The 19,539-nt window shown below is 39.8% G+C and overlaps 1 pseudogene; it reads left to right on the forward strand.

Annotated features, from left to right (window-relative positions):
- Positions 1-2,999: 2,999 nt before the first annotated feature.
- Positions 3,000-18,609, forward strand: LOC118581867 (annotated as a pseudogene).
- Positions 18,610-19,539: the final 930 nt, after the last annotated feature.

A 19,539-nucleotide genomic window follows, 5' to 3' on the forward strand; every position in this document is an offset into this window, starting at 1 on the left:
TTAGTGTTTGTGCATATAGTGGGTGTGTTTGTTCATTTGTGGGTATACGTGTGTGTGGATGTAAGAGAACAATGATGGTTGCTGTTCCTCAAATGGTACCTACCTTGGTTTTGTTTGAGTATGTACTAGAGAGACAGGGTCTCTCATTGGCCTGAGGCTCATAAATTTGGTTAGACTGGCTTATCCAGTGAAGTTCAGGGATATGCTTGTGTGCATACTGGAGTTGCAAACTCACATCACTATGCTTGACTTTTGAACCTGGGTTCCTGGGTGAAGTTCAGGACCCCACACTTGCACAACAAGCGCTTTACCTGCTGAACCGTCCGTCTCCTGTGCCTTTACTTTTGGTCTTGGGGCTTTTCTATGCCTTTTCTTTGGAAATAGAGGATGTACAACTTTGCACTTCTGAATGTTCGTGCCTTGGGTTCCTCACAATAAATGACTACAAGTTTTAGGCCCAATTAAAGCTCCTTTGATGGTAAAAATATATTGTCTTCTACCTCTGCGACTGTGCCTTCATCTCTTGCTTGGTTTTTTTTTTGTGTGTGTGTGTGAATTTGAATTATAAATATTTAACTGCTACATAAAATGTACATACCATGAATATATACGTTTATATTGTGTATTATTCAAATAAGGGTTAACCTAAATATCCTCTCAAATATTTGTCATAATGTTGTGGAAACACTATTTTTCTCTTCTGTGTCAGTAATGAACTGATCACTGAATTATTCTCTAATGTTCCCCAGTGACTATCTGTTAATCATCACTAAGTGCTCTCTTTTTTAACCTCTGCAGTGTTTTGTTTTGCTGTCCTTCATGTCCTGGGGGAATGTGAGATGGTGTTGCTGGTAGCCATGGCCTGGGACAGATGGCCTGGGACAGATATGTGGTCATATGCAAGCCCCTCCACTGCCTGACCATCATGAGCCCACAGATGGGCCTTTTGCTTCTGATCGGTGCATGGATTACTGGGCTCATTCACTCAGTGGCTCAATTAGCTTTGTTGCCCATTTGCCTTTTTGTGGTTCTAATGAGATAGATAGTTTTACTGTGACCTTTCTAGGTTCATCAAACTGGCCTGCATAGACACCTACAGAATGGAGTTCTTGGTCACTGATGACAGTGGATTAATTTCTGTCACTACCTTTTTCTTATTGATTGTGTCCTACATCTTCATACTGTTCACCGTATGGAAACAGTCCTTGGGCAGTTTGTCCAAGGCCCTCTCTACACTTTCTGCTCACATCTCTGTGGTGGTTTTGTTCTTTGGACCATGCATCTTCATGTACATATGGCAATTTCCTAATGTCCCAGTGGATAAGTTTCTTGCCATCCTGGACTTCATGATTACACCCATCCTGAACCCTGCCATTTACACACTGAGGAACAAAGACATGAAGGTGTCAATGAGGAGACTGAGTAAACAACTCCTGAGAAGGAAAAGTGTCTGCTAAGCTCCTCACGAGAATATATAACCTGAATACTGCATTATAAACACAAATGTTAAATGACGTCCTCTACTGCGACATGATTTATTATTCCTACTCTAACGGCTTGATAGACTTGAATAATTTATTCCAAATTGATAATGAAATGACCATATCTATTGGGTATTTGTAGTGGGTAGCCATTCCAGCTTTGATCTGGAAGTTCCAACCCCCATTGAAGCTTCGGTAACTGTCACGCCTACGGTTCCTGGACCCTGGACATTGGAGGTAGACCGAGCAGAGTTCTCCAGAGAACACCGCCCGACTGCGCCATACCTTTGCCAGACCCTGCAACCTACCTATCCCTTCATTTGTAAGTTACCCCACAAAGTAAACCTCCCTTTTAACTACGTGGAGTGGCCTTAATAATTTCACCAATAGTTATTAGTCATATAGTATTACATATTTATTGGTTGTCTATAATTTATATATCACATTTTTGTTATTCAGTGGTTTCATATTTACTGGCTATTATGAAATAAATGTTTTAGACTATTTAAAAAGCACTAGTGGAAATGAAAGTAACAAATTATCCATTGTTTTCACACCTGAACAGTTCATCACTGCTTCCCCGAAGTTTCGTTACTATTTTCCTTATTTGGGGCTAAGTTTAATCAAAGCTGGCAGCAAACTCAAAAGTCTCCTGCATTAGCCTCCTGAGCACTCAAATTAAAATGTGCACGGTATCACGTCTTGTTTGCTTGCCTTTCACTTTGTGTGTGTGGTGAATGAGTGGATGGTGAGATTATATGGTGTGGGTGAAGGTCAGCAGGAAGAGGAGATAGGTGTAATCTGGAATCTTGTGGGAAACATGGAGTGAAAGGGGTGCGGAGAGAAGGGAGTTAGGTAGAAAGAAAGGACGGCACAAGGATGGACTTTCCAGGGGTACACTTGAAGAGATGAAGGAGCGGGGGAGGGTGCTGCTCCAAAATCTGGCAGCTCCTGGGGAAGAAGAATGGGGTTCAAAGGGGGTGGTGAGAAACGGAAGAGGAAGACACAGATCTTAAGGTTGTATGACTAAAGGAGGGAGAGAAGAGGGAGGGAGAAGGGAGGAGGGAAGAAAGGAAAAAAGTGTAGGAGGGGAGTAAGGAGCTGGCGCAGGGAGTGAGAGATGGAAGCTGAGGAGGAGCATTGTCTACAGTGAGGGTGATGTGGATATTTATTGGAACACACATGTTTTCCTGCAGAGGGATGGCCAGAAGTGGCCTGTACATTCACAGTGAACATTCTTTAACTCTAGGGATGTTAGTGGTGCAGGAGGCCCGCTCTTGCGCATGCGCACAGCACACCAATGGTCACCAGTGTTGCTTGGCAACCTGGAGTTGATCAACTGTCTCTAGGGGTGTCATAAGCTATTTCTCCCACCATGGAATCTTGGTGGGGGACCTTGTGGACATATCTTGATTTTCTATAAGCTAATACTTAGTTTTCGAGTTAGTTGGTCTAAGGATAAATCCTTGGGAAAATCCGAAGGGTCAGGGCCAGGTGGTGAGACCACTATCTTCAGTCATGAAGAACTTGGTTCATGGAATTAAGGAAAAGACACCTATGGGTTTCTGTGATGTTCCACGAAAAACCTGGTTGGACTTTTTACGTGATATGAAAAGCATTTCTGTCCCAAACGAACCCAGATACAAACCTCGCAAAAAGATTCACCAAGCTGCAAGTGAAGGAGATACCAAGAAACTGCAGAGAATGATAAACCTTGGGAAACACAGCGTGCATGACAGAGACCTTAAGGAAAGGTAACAGCGCTTATGAGCTGGCGGGAGGACCCTGCGTGGAGGATGTGGCATGGCCTCTGTTATGTTCAAAGACCAGCCTGGGGAGCCACGGGGAGGGGAGTGCCTCTCTGTGTTCTGTCTTCTCTGGATCCACAGTACTGTCTCCAGACTTGCGCTCTAGTCCAGCTCACCCAACCCCGCCTACAAATTTATCCTGATAAATCACGAATTTACCAAGTAATTTATTCACCACTGACTACATGAACATCTATTATGTAGCATTCCTGTTGTACTAATCTTAAAACCTTGCTGTTTTGATCCTCTAAGCAAATTTAGAGACTTTAAATACAATTTAGAGTCCTTGAAATTAGCAATACTTAAACATATCAGAAGAATTATTATTATATAATTTTATGTACTTGAAATCTTGTTTGCTGAGCAGAAGGGATAGTGATAATGTTAAATTGAGTTGTCCAGTGCAGGGAGCTATTTTAGACATTTTGCATAATTCCCATTGATGCATCACAGTGATATTCTGTGAGATAATTACTATTTTTGATCTTTGCTTTACTGATGAGAGATGATTCATAGAAAGTTTAAGTAGTTTGTAGCAAAGTTTAAGTTGTAATTAAACCTATGGTTATTTAACCTAAATGCCATGCTTTTTCCTCTAAACCTGCTCCTGGTTGGGGGTATTGCTCAATGGCAGATTAATTTCTAAGCATGGAAGAGGCCATGTACTCAGTTCATAGCACCACACAAAAGACACCATCGAAAATGTTGTCAATACCAATATTGTGAGTAATAGAAGCTAATAAATATTTCCATTTTTCACAAGGACTTAAGTATTTGTTCAGAAGGTAGAAGAAACATATCACTCAATGTTTAAGAATTATGAGCCATTAATATTTTATGATTACATGAGTAATTGTTAATTTTAGGATAGTGTTCTAGAATATCATTAAAACTTTCTCGTTTCCGCCGGGCAGTGGTGGCGCATGCCTTTAATCCCAGCACTCGGGAGGCAGAGCCAGGCGGATCTCCGTGAGTTCGAGGCCAACCTAGGCTACCACGTGAGCTCCAGAAAAGGCGCAAAGCTACACAGAGAAACCCTGTCTCAAAAAACCAAAAAAAAAAAAAAAAAAAACCACTTTCTCATTTCCATAGGACTGCTCTACATTTCGCTTGTGTCTATGGCAGGGAAGAAGTCATAAGTGTTCTACTAAGAAATAATTGTGACATTAATGCTGTTGACAGGAATTCCATCACACCTCTGATGAAGGTATGTATAGCTATCCAAATCTAGCATAACATAGACTTAATTTAAATGATTATAAAACACACTTACCCCATGAACATGTTACTACTTGGTGAACTCTGTGATGTTTATATTTAATTCATTGAACAAGCAATTTGTTTCTTGGTATAATTCCTAGGTTGTACAAAACTGGTCATATGGATGCATGTGTACATTGTTGAAGCGTGGTGCTGATCCAAATTGTATGGACAAAATGGCAATACTTCTCTCCACTATGCTGTATCTGAAGACCATCAGAAGCTGGCTGAATGTTTGCTTAAATACAATGCAGACATGGAACAAAAGAACGAGGTATAGTTCACGGCACTGTAGTCCCCAAATAATCTGAAATACATGTGTGTGTGTTAATAACAATAAACATAGGATTAATTTCGCATGTTAGAAATTTAAGCATTTCTTGAATGAAAATACTTTGAAATAGCTTAATTGTTTAAGAATATGGCTTCAGCAGGGCGTTGGTGGCACATGCCTTTAATCCCAGCACTCGGGAGGCAGAGGTAGGCAGATCTTTGTGAGTTTGAGGCCAGCCTGGTTCCAGGAAAAGCACAAAGCTACACAGAGAGAAAGAAAAAAAAAAAAAAGAATATAGCTTCATTTGACAAAATCCAACACCCCTTCATGATAAAGGTCCTAGAGAGATCAGGAATATAAGGAACATACCTAAACATAATAAAAGCAATTTACAGCAAGCCAACAGCCAACATCAAATTAAATAGAGAGAAACTCAAATCGATTCCACTCAAATCAGGAACAAGACAAGGCTGTCCACTCTCCCCATATTTATTCAATATAGTACTTGAAGTTCTAGCTAGAGCAATTAGACAACAAAAGGAGATCAAAGGGACAGAAATTTGAAAGGAAGAAATCAAACTTTCACTATTTGAGGACAATATGATAGTGTACATAAGTGATTCCAAAAATTTACCAGGGAACTCCTACAGCTGATAAACTCCTTCAGTAATGTGACGGGCTACAAGATTAACTAAAAAACTCAGTAGCCCTCCTATATACAAATGATAAATGGGCTGAGGAAGAAATTAGAAACATTACCCTTTACAATAGCCACAAATAATATAAAGTACCTTGGGGTAACTCTTAACTAAGCAAGTGAAGGACCTGTATGATAAGAACTTTTAAGTCTCTGAAGAAAGAAATTAAAGAAGATATCAGAAAATGGAAAGATCTCCTATGCTCATGGATAGGTAGGATTAACATAGTAAAAATGGCGATCTCACCAAAAGCAATCTACAGATTCAATGCAATCCCCATCAAAATCCCAATACAATTCTTCACAGATTTGGAAAGAACAATACTCAACTTCATATGGAAAACAAAAAACCCAGGATAGCCAAAATAATCCTGTACAATAAAGCAACCTCTGGAATTACCACAATCCCTGACTTCAAGTTCTACTATAGAGCTACAGTAATAAAAACAGCTTGGTACTGGCATAAAAACCAACATATGGACCAATGGAATCAAATTGAAGACCCTGACATTAATCTGCACACATATGAACATCTGCTTTTTGACAAAGAAGCCAAAACTGTACCGTGGAAAAAAGAAAATATCTTCAACAAATGGTGCTGGCATAACTGGATGTCAAACATGTAGAAGATTACAAATAGACCCATATCTGTCACAGTGCACAAAACTCAAGTTCAAATGGATCAAAGACCTTAACATAAATCCAGTTACACTAAACTTGATAGAAGAGAAAGTAGGAAGTAGTCTTGAATGCATTAGCACCGGAGACCACTTCCTAAATATAACACCAACAGCAAAGACACTAAGTACAACAATTAATAAATGGGACCTCTTGAAACAGAAGTTTTTGTAGAGCAAAGGACACAGTCAATAAGACAAAGTGACAGCCTACAGAATGGGAAAAGATCTTTACCAACCCCACATCTGACAGAGGACTGGTCTCCAAAATATATAAAGAACTCAAGAAACTAGACATCAAAATACCTAACAATTCAATTAAAAAAAAAAAAGGGCTACAGAGCTAAACAGAGAATTCTCAATGGAAGAATCTCAAATGGCCGAAAGACATTTAAGGAATTGCTCAACATCCTCAGTCATTAGGGAAATGCAAATCAAAATGACTCTGAGATACTTTCTAACACCTGTCAGAATGGCTAAGATAAAAAACACTGAAGATAGCTTATGTTGGAGAGGATGTAGAGCAAGGGGAACACTCGTCCACTGTTGGTGTGAGTGCAAACTTGTGCAGCCACTTTGGAAATCAATATGGCAGTTTCTCAGAAAATTGGGACTCAATCTTCCTCAAGACCCAGCTATACCACTCTTGGGAATATACCCAAGGAATGCTCAATCATACCACGAGGACACATGCTCAACTATGTTCACAGCAGCATTATTCATAATAGCCGGAACTTGGAAACAGATGCCCTTCAACTGAAGAATGAATTAAGAAAATGTGGCACATATACACAATAGAGTACTATTCAGCAGAGAAAAACAATGACATTGTGAAATTTGCAGGCAAATAGATGGAACTAGAAAATATCATCCAGAGTGAGGTAACCCAGACTTAGAAGGATAAACATGAGCCTTCATCCAGTGACTGATGGAAGCCGATGCAGAGATCCATGGCTGGGCACCAGGCAGAGCTCCAGGAGTCCAATCGATGAGAGAGAGGAGGGAGTCTATGAGCAAGGGACATCAAGATCATGATGGAAAAATGTACAGAGATGGCCAGCAAACTAGTGGAAATGTATGAACTGTGGACCAATAGCTGAGGAGTCCCCATGGTACTGGACTAGGTCCTCTGGATAGGAGAGAGAGATGTTTAATTTCAACTGTTTAGGGGGCCCCTGAGAGTGGGATCAGGACCTATCCCTGGTGCATGAACCGGATTTTGGAGCCCAGTTCCTAAGGTGGGACACTTTGCACAGCCTCGGTGCAGGGAGGAGGGACTTGGACCTGCCTCAACTGAATGTACCAAGCTCTGCTGACTCCCCATGGGAGACCTTGCCTTGGAGGAGGTGGGAATGGGAAGTTGGGTTGGGAGGGAAGGCTGGGGGGTGGGAGGAGGGAGGAGAGGGGAATCTGTGGTTGGTATGTAACATGTATAGAAAATCTCTTAATAATTGTTTTTTTTTTTTTTTAAGAAAGACAGAAAGAAAAGAATATGGCTTCAAATAGGGATGCTTTGAAAGAAGTGTTAGAGTCTAGAACTTTCCTGCATTGAGGGCTAGTATTTGTGAAACACTGTGTGAAAGGGTAAATAAAAAGGAAGACAGTAGTGGGTATATTTTGGGGGGCCTTCCAAGGTATGCCACTAAGCAAACATGCCATGCATACAGACTTAGTGCAAGGTTTACTGGTGGAGGAAGAGAGTGGATGAGTCAAAGGCCATGTCAGCATGGGGATTTGAGAGGGGCAGACAGACAAGAGAAGGGAGAAAAGCAAAGGCAAGAGAGGAAAGAAGAAAAACAAGGAGCAAGAAGCGAGAGAGATGAGAATTAAGAGAAGTAAAGTGGCAAAGGGAGCGAGCTGTTCCTGGCTTTTTAAGGGTGCTCACATCGCTTAGCTGATGGGGGAAAGGCACCTGGAGACAGGTGATGACTTAACTCCTTTGGTGGCAGAGGCGGGCTGCTGCTGGGGCAGAAACTATGTTTGCTATATTTATTCAAGGTAAAGCTTCTCTTTTTATTATTTCTTCCACCAAAAATTGTTTCTAACGTGTGAGATAACAGAATTGGAGAGCAAAATTCCCTTGCTAATTAAACTATTTTAAAACTCAAGTGAAAAAAAGAATTTTTGGCAAATTTTAAATCTTATTGCTGTTAACAAATAATATCAAATGATATATTTCTCTGTGTGAAGACTAAATCAAAGAATATGGAACCAGAACCTGATCAGAAATATGAAGGCTCACCTGGAATTTAGGCAATTGGAAGGATATATGAAGAATTATTACTATTTTCAACTTATTAGTTTCATGAACATTTTCATTTATTTTGATCACACTCTTTACCATCACCCAGCGCCTCCCTTCACAACCCCCTTCTTAACTGTTCACCCTCATGTCCCCTTTCACAAAAAAGCAAGGCCACCACCACCAATAACCAGAAGCAAAAATCAAAACTAACAGAATTATTTTAGTATGAGTTTACATATATTGCTATTGTGTTTTCGGTTTGAGGAGTATTCATTCTTCATTTGCTGAAGTTAGTGAGCTGCAAACATGCCTGTAGTTCAAGCTGAGGAGCAGGTAGTGAGTAGGTGATGGGCATGTGGAAAAACAGAGGAAAGATCACAGAATTTATTGGCATATCCTCCCCCACCCCCCCACCCCCCCCTTTTTTTTTTTTTTTTTTTTTTTAAGAAATGACCACCACTTAGGTCAAAACCTAATCTCCGTTCTCAAATCTAGGAAGCCTGGATTGGGAGGAGGAGGAGATGGAACCGACATTTTTCCATATTGAAATGAATTGCAATTCTAGCTGCTTGTTCCCTATCTGTTCCCATCAAGGAAAACTAAGAAGTTTTCAGTGACTGAGTCCTCTCTCTTTTCAGTGATAAGAACAAATGGTGAAGGGAATTAGACATGTGGGTTAGAAATGAGACTGAGATTACAGGCAGCACCTAGTTCTGGATTGTGCGTCCCGATGACCTCAGGAGAAGTTTGAATATCTGTATTACAAGTAGAGTTTTCTATGCAGAGTTTGAATCTTTAAATCTAATTAGTTGTGGACGAAGGTATTTACAAAAATTATGTCCTTGAAATTCTGAAAGAGTTCCTAGATAAACATTGAATGTGTGGATGCTAGATCTCAAAATCCTAAGGAACTCTGGAAGAGCCAAGGTTTGACTCCAATCATCTTAGTCCTGCTTCCCTTTTTTACTATTTTTATGTTTGGGAAGAAAACAGTAACCGTAGTGATGATTAGCTTACTACCCTCCTTGCTTTAAGACAACAAGAGTTCACTACTTTTAAAAGATCTTGAAAGTAATGAGAAGCTAGACTTTTTAAAATAATTCTTTGTATTATTTGTATTCAGGTCAAAAGATCCCAGACTAGTAATTGCAAGGTTTTTTGGTTTTGTTTTTTGTTTTTCTGTGTTGAAAGAGTAGCAAATCACAACCTTGACAGCTGAGCTGTTACTGTGTGACTTGATAAGCTCATAAAGCCTGGGTGGCATACCCCAGCAGCTGTAAACTCGCAAAACCAGTGAGATGAGGGCAGCTGAAAGTCAGGTGAAGGCTTTGCTTTAACACTAATGCTTCATTTATTAACATAGGAAAAACAGTGCAAGTGAAGTGTAAATTCTCAAAAGCTTGAAATTTCTGGATTGATGCTGAGTTTGTATTTCCTTCGGGGTAAATATCGTTTTTTATAAAACATGTTAGGTGATTTCACAAGTAAAAATTGGTTCATACAAACTCATTGGAGGAAACACTCGAAGGAAAGATAAAAACTCAGGAACTATGCACTCAGCATGGTCCATAGATAGCAGTAGTTTCCTCCAAGAATTGAGCACGCTGCTAAGCCTCAAGATGCAGAAACCTGATTATCAAATTGCTCTTAAAGAGGAGGAGAGAGCAATTACATGACTCCATATACTAAATGCTAAGGTAAAAGGAAATATTTGTAGAACACAGTTTTAAAATCATCTTTGGGAGTGCAAGGTTTCATGTGTCACATGTAGGTAGATGTAGGGCATTTCAAGGACAAGGAATGTGCAGTGGCCTGTGAAAGAAGTTGCTTATTCACTCTAGCAAGGCTTTGTATTCATAGAGACTGTTTAAGGCTCAACTCAGTCAAAGATTACAATGATTTTGGATTGAAGATTCTTTTGTTTTGTTTTGCAGGATGGCTTTATACCACTTTTACTGGCTCTCAAGGAAAACAAAATAGAGATGGCAAAATTTTTAGTAAAGAAGGGGGCAAATATACATGTATTTGATGAAATGAAAAGGTACTGTTGTTTGAATGTTTAAAAAAAAATGTGACATACTGAAATAACAATCGCACAACCAAGAAACATCAACTTGATGGAAAGAGAAGACTAACTTTTAGGGATTCAGTGATCAAGTATCCACTAGTCATCAGTCTAATTAGTTGGGTAAGCAAAGCAATAAGTTGAGGTGAGCAACACAAATCATTTATAAGTTTCAGATCCCCTTATTATATTGATTGATGCTTCTTATTTGATATTTTGTTTAATTAGACAACTGATCTTATGGTAGATTAATGGGTTTTCAGTTTGTTTTTACTAATTTTTTTAATAAGTTTAGACTTTTTTATTAACTTTGATTCACAACAAAATTCAATCATTTTGTACTGTTTTCCCTTGCTTTTTATATGATTGTCCTATAAAATGCCATATTATTCATAAAAAGAGTTGACAGTCACAGTATATTAGATGACTCCTACCTTTCAATTCTCTTTGTTTGAAGATAATGAGGTTACATTATCCTATGATGACTAGAATTGTTATTGCAGGATGCTGCTCAACTCCACCCCCCTTTGTCCTGTACAACTAGTATTGATGTGTTTATATTTACATAGTGTTGGAAAAGGAAAGCAAATTCACTTCATTAGGAGAAACATTAATGAAGCTAAGTAATAGGTGGGTAGATGCAGATTCACAGATAACTTGATTAAAATGTCAGCTACCTAGTTGCTAGGTGTCTGAACTGCTAGTGTTACATATCACCAAATATGAAAAAGAGGATAATATCTTGTAAAGGTTTTCATGAGATCATTTATGTAACACTTAGGGCATAGCACATGTTATCATCATTACTAACTAACTATAATGAATTTTATTATTAACAGTATTTTATAATGTTCTTATAGCTTAGATAATGAAAACAGCTTTCAATTATCTGTTGATTATCTGATTAGTAATTATATGTTACAGTGAACTAAAGAAAATGGAAACATCTTCATTTAAGTCCTTATCTACTTAAGAATAACGTTTTTACACTTATATTCTATCAAAGTTGATGAATCTAAGAATTCTACTAAGAACATGTGGAACACTGTCAGAGGCTTCCCATCCATTTTCTTATTTATCTTTGCACACCATATATAAAGATGAATCCTTTTTGTTTGTTTGTTTGTTTTTTGTTTTTGTTTTTGTTTTTCAAGACAAGGTTTCTCTGTAGCTTTGGAGCCTGTCCTGGACTAGCTCTGTAAACTAGGCTGGCCTTGAACTTAGAGAGATCCACCTGATTCTGCCTCCTGAGTGCTGGGATTACAGGCGTGTGCCACCACCGCCCGGCAAGATGAATCTTTGTAACCAATAATATTTATGTGTATAAAAAGGACAGTTTCAGGGCGGTGGTGGCGCACGCCTTTAATCCCAGCACTCAGGAGGCAGAGCCAGGCAGATCTCTGTGAGTTTGAGGCCAGCTTGGTCTATAGAGTGAGATCCAGGACAGGCACCAAAACTACACCAAGAAACCCTGTCTGAAAAAAACAAACAAAACAAAACAAAACAGAACAAAAGGACAATTCCAAACAGACAAGACATTAAATTTGTAAAATACACCCAAGTATTAACAGTTTTAATTAAGTTATCTAATAATGAAGCTATGCTGTGTTATTCAGAAACACACTCTTATATGCCATAAGATGGGATTCAACAGATGTGGTCAGTCTACTTCTGGATGAAGGCATTGACTTTTTCTTTAAAGATGTATTCGGATGGACTGTGTTACGTTATGCTATTGAAGGCACAAGTAAAGGGTAGGTGTTTGCATTGTAATGCTAGTATACACTAAATTGCAGGTCAAATTAATCACAAAGTCTTCCTCTTCCCTCACATAATGTATCATTCTTGACTCTAGGTTGTTTTGGAATAGCAGTGACTATCCAGTATGCAAAATGCATACCATTAGAAGTAGAAACGAAGAAGGGTTTCTTTATCTCATGACTTGGTTTGGTATTGCTGAAGACTAAACAAAGTGCCTCATTTGCGCTGGGCAATTCTGTCAGTGAGCTACATCTCTGTGTAGAACTTTCCAGACCTTAAAAACTATGGACCCTAACATTTTCTATTTCATCCAACTATAAACTCTGTACTATATAGATATTCAGATGTTTGATATTCTAGTTGGCTGTTTTAGTCTTCAGTTACAATGTTGCAGAAAATAGTGTTTCTTCCTCTGGTGGGCTTTCTTCTATGTATTACTTTTTGAATCTTGAAAAAGATAAAGGTTTCTGGGTTCCCTAAGTCCCAGGAGGAGTGCCCTCTTTCAAAAGACAGATAGAGCAAGAAGAGGGCATCTAGTCCTTCTTTTGTTTTTATGATTCTGTTGCTGCAGTAGAGACTGACCTCCATGACCAGGCTGCCTTTGTTGAATCAGATCTCTAATGATTTATGGCAGTTCACACTGACATTGAAAAGTTACAATATTCTAATTGAGCTATTAGTCCCAAAGGGCCAGTGCTTTCCTTTGGCTGCCGGGCTTTTCAGCTTGTGCCACACTCATTGCTACCTATTTGTCCATTCTCATTTATTCAGAACCTACCATGGAGCCACATGTCATTTTAACCCTAGACCTTTATAGTTTATTAACTGGGAAGAGTTTGTTCATCTCTTTTGGTAGAAAATATGACTTGGGATCATTGTAAGCTGTCATGAATGTTCAAATCATGTTGCAGGGAATATCACAAGTATTTACTCATTACTGCTAGAACTCTGCCACCAGACCCCTTTGCATTCTGTGAAGCATCCTTTCCTAGGTGCTATGAGAGCCAATGTCATCCTTCTCTGACTAGTTGTCAGCCTTAGTCAGTATTTAGGAGACCTCATTCACATTATGTTCCATTGGAATCCATGGATAGCATAGGATCTTATCTTGGAAGGAGTTTGGAGACAAACAGAAAATTCAATCATTCTAACAAGGATCTGCAGGTTTAGAGCTTGATTAGGTAGAGGAAGACTACAAGAAACTAATTTTGTAAAGTGTTAGTTTGCAGCTTTTGATCATTGAGAGTTTGGTAATAGTGCACAATCATTTTATTTAGTGGAAAGAAGTCACATGATTAAAAAAAAGCTTGTATTTTCAAGTTGTTATACAGCACATTTTTTCTAAATGATAAGACATAAAATTAGAGCAGCTATCAATGAAATTTAGAGGGCTTATGATGGTTAATTCTAATTATCATGTTACATAACTTAAAGTCACCTGGAGAAGGAGTGTCAGTGAGTGATCATTTAGATCAGATTGACCTGTAAGATGGTCGGTGGGGATTGTCTTGATTGTTGATAGGTGTGGGGAGACCCCGCCTACTGCAAGTTTCATTTCCTGGTCTGTTGTGGAATACTAATTTAAGGTGTGTTTCATTTGTTTATGCTGTGGGACATTTGTTTTAATGATGCAAAAAGATGTGTTGCATTCTTTTATGTTTCATTTGTTTAACTCTGTGAAGCTGTGTTATTTTGCTTGTCTAAAACACCTGATGGTCTGATAAAGAGCTGATTGTCCAATAGCTAAGCAGGAGACAGGACAGGTGGGGCTGGCAGGCAGGGAGAACAAATGGCAGGAGAAATCTGGGAAAGAAAAGACAAAGGAATTAGAGAGAAGGAGAAAGATGCTAGGGACCAGCCACCCAGCCACACAGCCAGCCATGGAGTAAGAGTGAAAGTAAGATAAACAGAAGTTAGAAAAAGAAAAAGCCCAGAGGCAAAAGGTAGATGGGATAAATTAAGAAAAGCTGGCTAGAAACAAGCCAAGCTAAGGCCAGGCATTCATAAGAAAGAAGAAGCCTCTGTGTGAAATTTATTTGGGAGCTCAGTGGCAGGCCCCCTAAAAAAGCTAAGAGCAAAAGAGTAAAGAAAACAACCAACAATAGGATTCCTGAATTGTATAAGAATAGTGTGTGGGGGTTGGGGATTTAGCTCAGTGGTAGAGTGCTTGCCTAGCAAGCACAAGGTCCTGGGTTCGGTCCTCAGCTCTGAAAAAAAAAAATAGTGTGTGTGAGGAACATGCATTGCATTCCTTTCTTTATGCTCTTCATTGTAGATATGTTGCAACTACCTACTTCAAGTTCCTGCTGTCTCGACCTTGCTGTAATAATGATATACCATTGTGAGTCAAAGTAAGTCCTTTTTCCCCTAATTTTCTTTTGCCAGACTATTTTATCACAGCAACAGAACTGAAATTAGAAAAGGATTTCATGTTTCCTGGATAGCTAGAGTAGCTGACTACAAGCTGTGAAAGGAAATAATACATTGGGTTTTACTTAAGTATGGTAATGCCTTTGATATTGTCTGCAATATTCTGGAAATTCAACACAGTATAAAGATGTTTTCATATCAATACTAAAATAGGAACTTTATGTGTTTTTTCACTCAGCAGTAGTCAAAAGATTCTTATGGACTATGAAGTAAAGTTACATATTAAAAATAAAGATGGCAGTCCAGGTAAGTCTTATGACAATGAGAAGTGAATATTAAAATCATGATTATCACACAGCCAGTATAAACCAACACTGTTATTACATGTTTTCTAAGCATATACAATTGAAACTCCTTCCCATATTTTAAATATTTTAATTTAGGTAACAGCACTCACATTCTGTTGCCCTAATTTTTAGTTATCTCCCATTGAAGTTTGTCTCTTTGATGTGTAGTAATAGCAACCTCACTGAATACATTTATTTTTGTTTATGTTGAGACATTATTTCAGTTATCCTGTAATGGCTTCCATCTTACTGAGTAGTTGAGGTTGGCTTTGAACTCCTGATCCAAGCTGTCTTAACTTCTCAGTTGAGGTTAGAGGCATGCAGTGCACACTCAGCAGCTTTCTTTAATAAATCAATAAATTTTTGTGTAACTAGGGATTGGACACAGAACCTCATACCTTTTTAAGCAAACTCTGTAGCCATTGCTTCCTCAGCTTCTCGCTTTGGAGACCTTGAACTCACAGAGATCTGCCTGCCTCTGCCTCCCCAGTGCTGGGATTAAAGACATGCGCCACCACTGCCCGGCAACAGGATTTCTCTTTGTAACTTTGGCTATCGTGGACTTGCTCTGTAGACTAGGCTGGCTTTGAATTCATAGCAATCCACCTGTCTCAGTCTCCTGAGTGCTGGGATCAAAGGTGTGCACAACCACCACCAGGCAAATTTAAATATTTTTTAATTTTTTAATTCATATATGAATATTGTATTTATATCATTTTCGCCCTGCCTTCTCTCCACTCCAGCTTCTTCTGTATATGTCTCTATCTGTTCTCAAATTCATGACCTCTTATTGTTTAATTATTATTCTTACATATGTAAATATATAAATACACACACACACACACACACACATATATGTATATATAATCTACTGAGTACGTTTAGTTTTATACACACATACATTTATCTAGGGCTGACCACTTGAGATCAGGTAACCTGTCAGGAGGTTTGTCCCTGGAGAAAACTGATTCTTCATTTCATCTAGGGATGGTACCTCATGAAATTTCTCCCATTCAACTTGGCATATTTACTGATATTTTCATTATGCAAGTCCTATTTAGGAAAACATATTCTTAAAATTTCATTGGTGCAGTGTTCAATTCATGTCTAGAAGACAGTATCTGCAGCAGGTATACTGGCTCTCTGGCCCTTCAGCCTTTCTGTCTCCTATTCCCTGATGTTCCCTGAACATCAGGAGTAGGGACTGAAACTGTAACTGTACCAGGTAGTGTCAAGCACCCAACAGTGACCAATTATTTTCATTTTTACCAGTTATGACTCTTTGATAGTCTCTACATGCTACAAAGGAAACCTATCTTGTGAGGGGTGAGAACTGTACTCATTGGTGGGTATTGGAAAACAGAAATTATTATGATTGGGGGAAATGGCAGTAGTAGGTTTTTCTCCAGATTCACTGACATTCACTGCCAAGGACTGCTGCCCAGATTTGCAGTACCAGGTGTGAGCTGCCTTCTACTGGGTAGGCCTTAAGTCAAGCTAACAACTATTGGACACCACTAAGAAGAAAGTACTACTATTGCACCATTGGGGATATCTTCTTCAACAAGTCATTGCTGTGGTTCTCAGGCTCTGCACCTAGGTAGAGCTATTGGTTGTTTTTCTCTCCTGGGAGTCTGCAGAGCACCTTTGGGATGCTATGAAAGTCAGCCCTCATGAAAAAGCACGGCAGGCCAGTTCCTGCTGGAGTTCTACAAGCCCTATGTCTGAGGTGAGTGGTGTCTCCATAGAGTCTTAGCTTCAACTTGAAGAGCCTGTATTTCTTTGGGAGTCTCTTAGAATCCACTGAGCAACAACTCAAAGGGACATTTCCCTTGCCCAGAGCTGAAGATTTTGTTAGTCTATGGCTCATGGGAAAGCAGCATCTTCCAAAGTGGTGTAACTTAATTTAAATTATTTATATATGCACACATACATCTATCATATATATTTTTGTGTAAACATAAAATAGTATGCTCTGTGTGGATTTTCAAACATCCTCAGTGTTAGTTAGCTTTCCTTCCTCTCTATGTATTATTGTTCTCGTTCTCCTGTAGTTAAAATCTGCTTGTCCCATTTTTCCCCTTCTAAGCATCTGTATCCTAATATCCCCCTCTCTAGAGCCCCTCCCTGGGCTTCCTCTATGTTTTCCTATCTTCTTTTTTTTCCTCCTTTAGTCCATACATCTTTGTTTGCTAGTGTGCACTGCAATGAATTATTGGTTTAGTTCAAGGTCTCTAGTTTCTGCTACACTATCAATACTGGACCCTCACTGGGACTCCTCTTGGATATCTTGTTGTTGCCCTGTGTCATGGAGATCCTGCAGCTTTGGATAAGAAGGACTGGTCCCTTCACATGCTTCAGCAGATCACAGATTGGGTGGATGTTGGGATGGGCCAACTCATAGCCCTGGATCTGAACCTGGATGGTAGCTGAGTAGGTCAGCCTGGCAGCTCCCCCACATCCTCACCAGCAGGATGAGCTCTCCAGCACTACCCAGGCTAGCTCACCCAATGCCTAAGGTAGCAAAGGGTGGAGCCAGCTCTTCTGCTCACACCACTGCATGGCAGATAAGAAGCAGGGCCAGCTCTCCAGTTTTCATGCCCTCGGGGCCCGCTCACCCACACCCCTTCCACTAGGGCCAGCCCTACTGTGCTACCCAAGTGAGATGCAGGGCCCACTCTCCTGAGTACTGCATCCAGTGAGGGGTGAGGCCAACACTGTGCAGCCCTTTGATATAAATGTGGTCCCAGGCAGTAGTCCAGACCAAGGACAACTACATGGCTTTTGGTGGTAAAATGGGCCATGGACATCAACACAGACCCCTGCTGCTGCATGGCCACAGACCCAGAAATGCCCCCCAGCACCAGTACAGGCCAGGATTTTACCATAGCCTCAGATGACTTTGCAGGAAACTCACATCAGGTGGTTCTTCTCCATCACTGAGTCTCCAGATCCACCTCTCTTCATAGTGCTCAGGCTGCTCTGCTTCTCTCTCTCATCTCTCCACTCCATACTTGCACAATCATAGTGGCTCATGCTGTGGTTGAACCATGTGTTGGGTGGGGTCTCTGGGTGTCTTATTCCTGCCCACTCGGCAGGGCTGTGGGTGTCTTCTAGTGTTTCTCCAGCCCAAAGCTTCCAAAGGAAATAAATCTCTGGCCAAAGTTAGACACAGCACAGTAAAAGTGTAATTCAACACAGAGTTGTCCAGTCTCATGGTTGAACTGCCACCACAACCAACTAGAGAGATTGGCAGCTAGGCTAGGCCAATGATGAGAAGTAAACACAGTAGGACATGTCCAGTCAGTTGTGGGTCTCTGCTCTGCTGGTACACTCTTTTTCCTGGGCTAGGATGCAGCTCTGGGAGTCACAGTGACTCAGACAGTGGTCAGTTTTCTCAAAGGAAGAAGGCACAGGCCCACTAGCACTTGTGTTTGTTACTGGCTCTGTTGATGAACACTGTAATTCAGCTTTTCCCAGGATCAAGAACAGCCACCGCCTCACTTCCTAGCGCCTGTTCTGCCTCACTTTATAGCAGGCAAACCCATCTCTCCACCGCCTATGCTCGCTTCCTCCTCTCCTCTCCTTTCCTGTCTTCTAGGGTTAGAAGCTGTCTACTTGTAAAATCCAGAGTTATTGTGTTGAAATTGAGATATTTTATTTTATCAAAAATGTGAATTTGGGAAGTATTCCAGACAGAGAGAAGGCACATTTCTTGTGAAAGCATTGTTATGTTTTGATTGCCAAGGAGAGGAGGTAGAAGATTCTGTGGCTAAAAAATAGTTCTTTACTGGGATGTTTAAGAAGAAGTAATTTTAAAAAATAGATACTCATTTTCTCTGTGGAATGTAAGAGTTAGGCATATAAGGTTAACTTGTTTTATAATATGTGTACAAGTAATCTATGAACATGTCTCCTGTAAACTTCCATTTTTTTAATTTTAAAATCAATAATTTTCTTTATTTTATTTTATTATTATTATTTTTTGAGCTGAGGATCAAACCCAGGGCCTTGCACTTGCTAGGTAAGCGCTCTACCACTGAGCTAAATCCCCAACCCCCATTTTTGTTTTATACAGTGGTGAGAGACAGCCTTAATGCAGACAGCATGTGTAAGCTTGGGTATTGAAATAATTGTGTGTTTAGACACATTTTTTTGTTTTATGTATAGTTTCTTTTAAAATGGAAAATTCACATATCCTAAAATGAGTAAGAAAACATTAATTGCCTTATTTTTGGTATTAACTTTAGCCGAGTTCTTCTAAGCGTGCTCCTGCTAAATGTCCTAGTCACTTAGGTGGAGCTGGAGAACAAAGAGACAAAAAACGAAGCAAAAGGAACAGTGGAAGGTAAGAACTATATTCTGTACAAGTTATTTGGCAGAGTATCTGTTTCTAACATGAGTACTGATGAAGCTAGTAGCCAAAGGACGTCCCTTTCAGTGGGTACCAGTGAGAAGTGGCATGACACCGATGGTGCCTATTTTCAGTCTTTAACAACAGGGGAAACTGAGACTGTCACTACCAGAGTTTGCTTATGCTCACCAGTTCACGAC

The sequence above is a fragment of the Onychomys torridus genome, chromosome 4 (assembly GCF_903995425.1).
Source record: "Onychomys torridus chromosome 4, mOncTor1.1, whole genome shotgun sequence".
Classification (NCBI taxonomy): domain Eukaryota; kingdom Metazoa; phylum Chordata; class Mammalia; order Rodentia; family Cricetidae; genus Onychomys; species Onychomys torridus.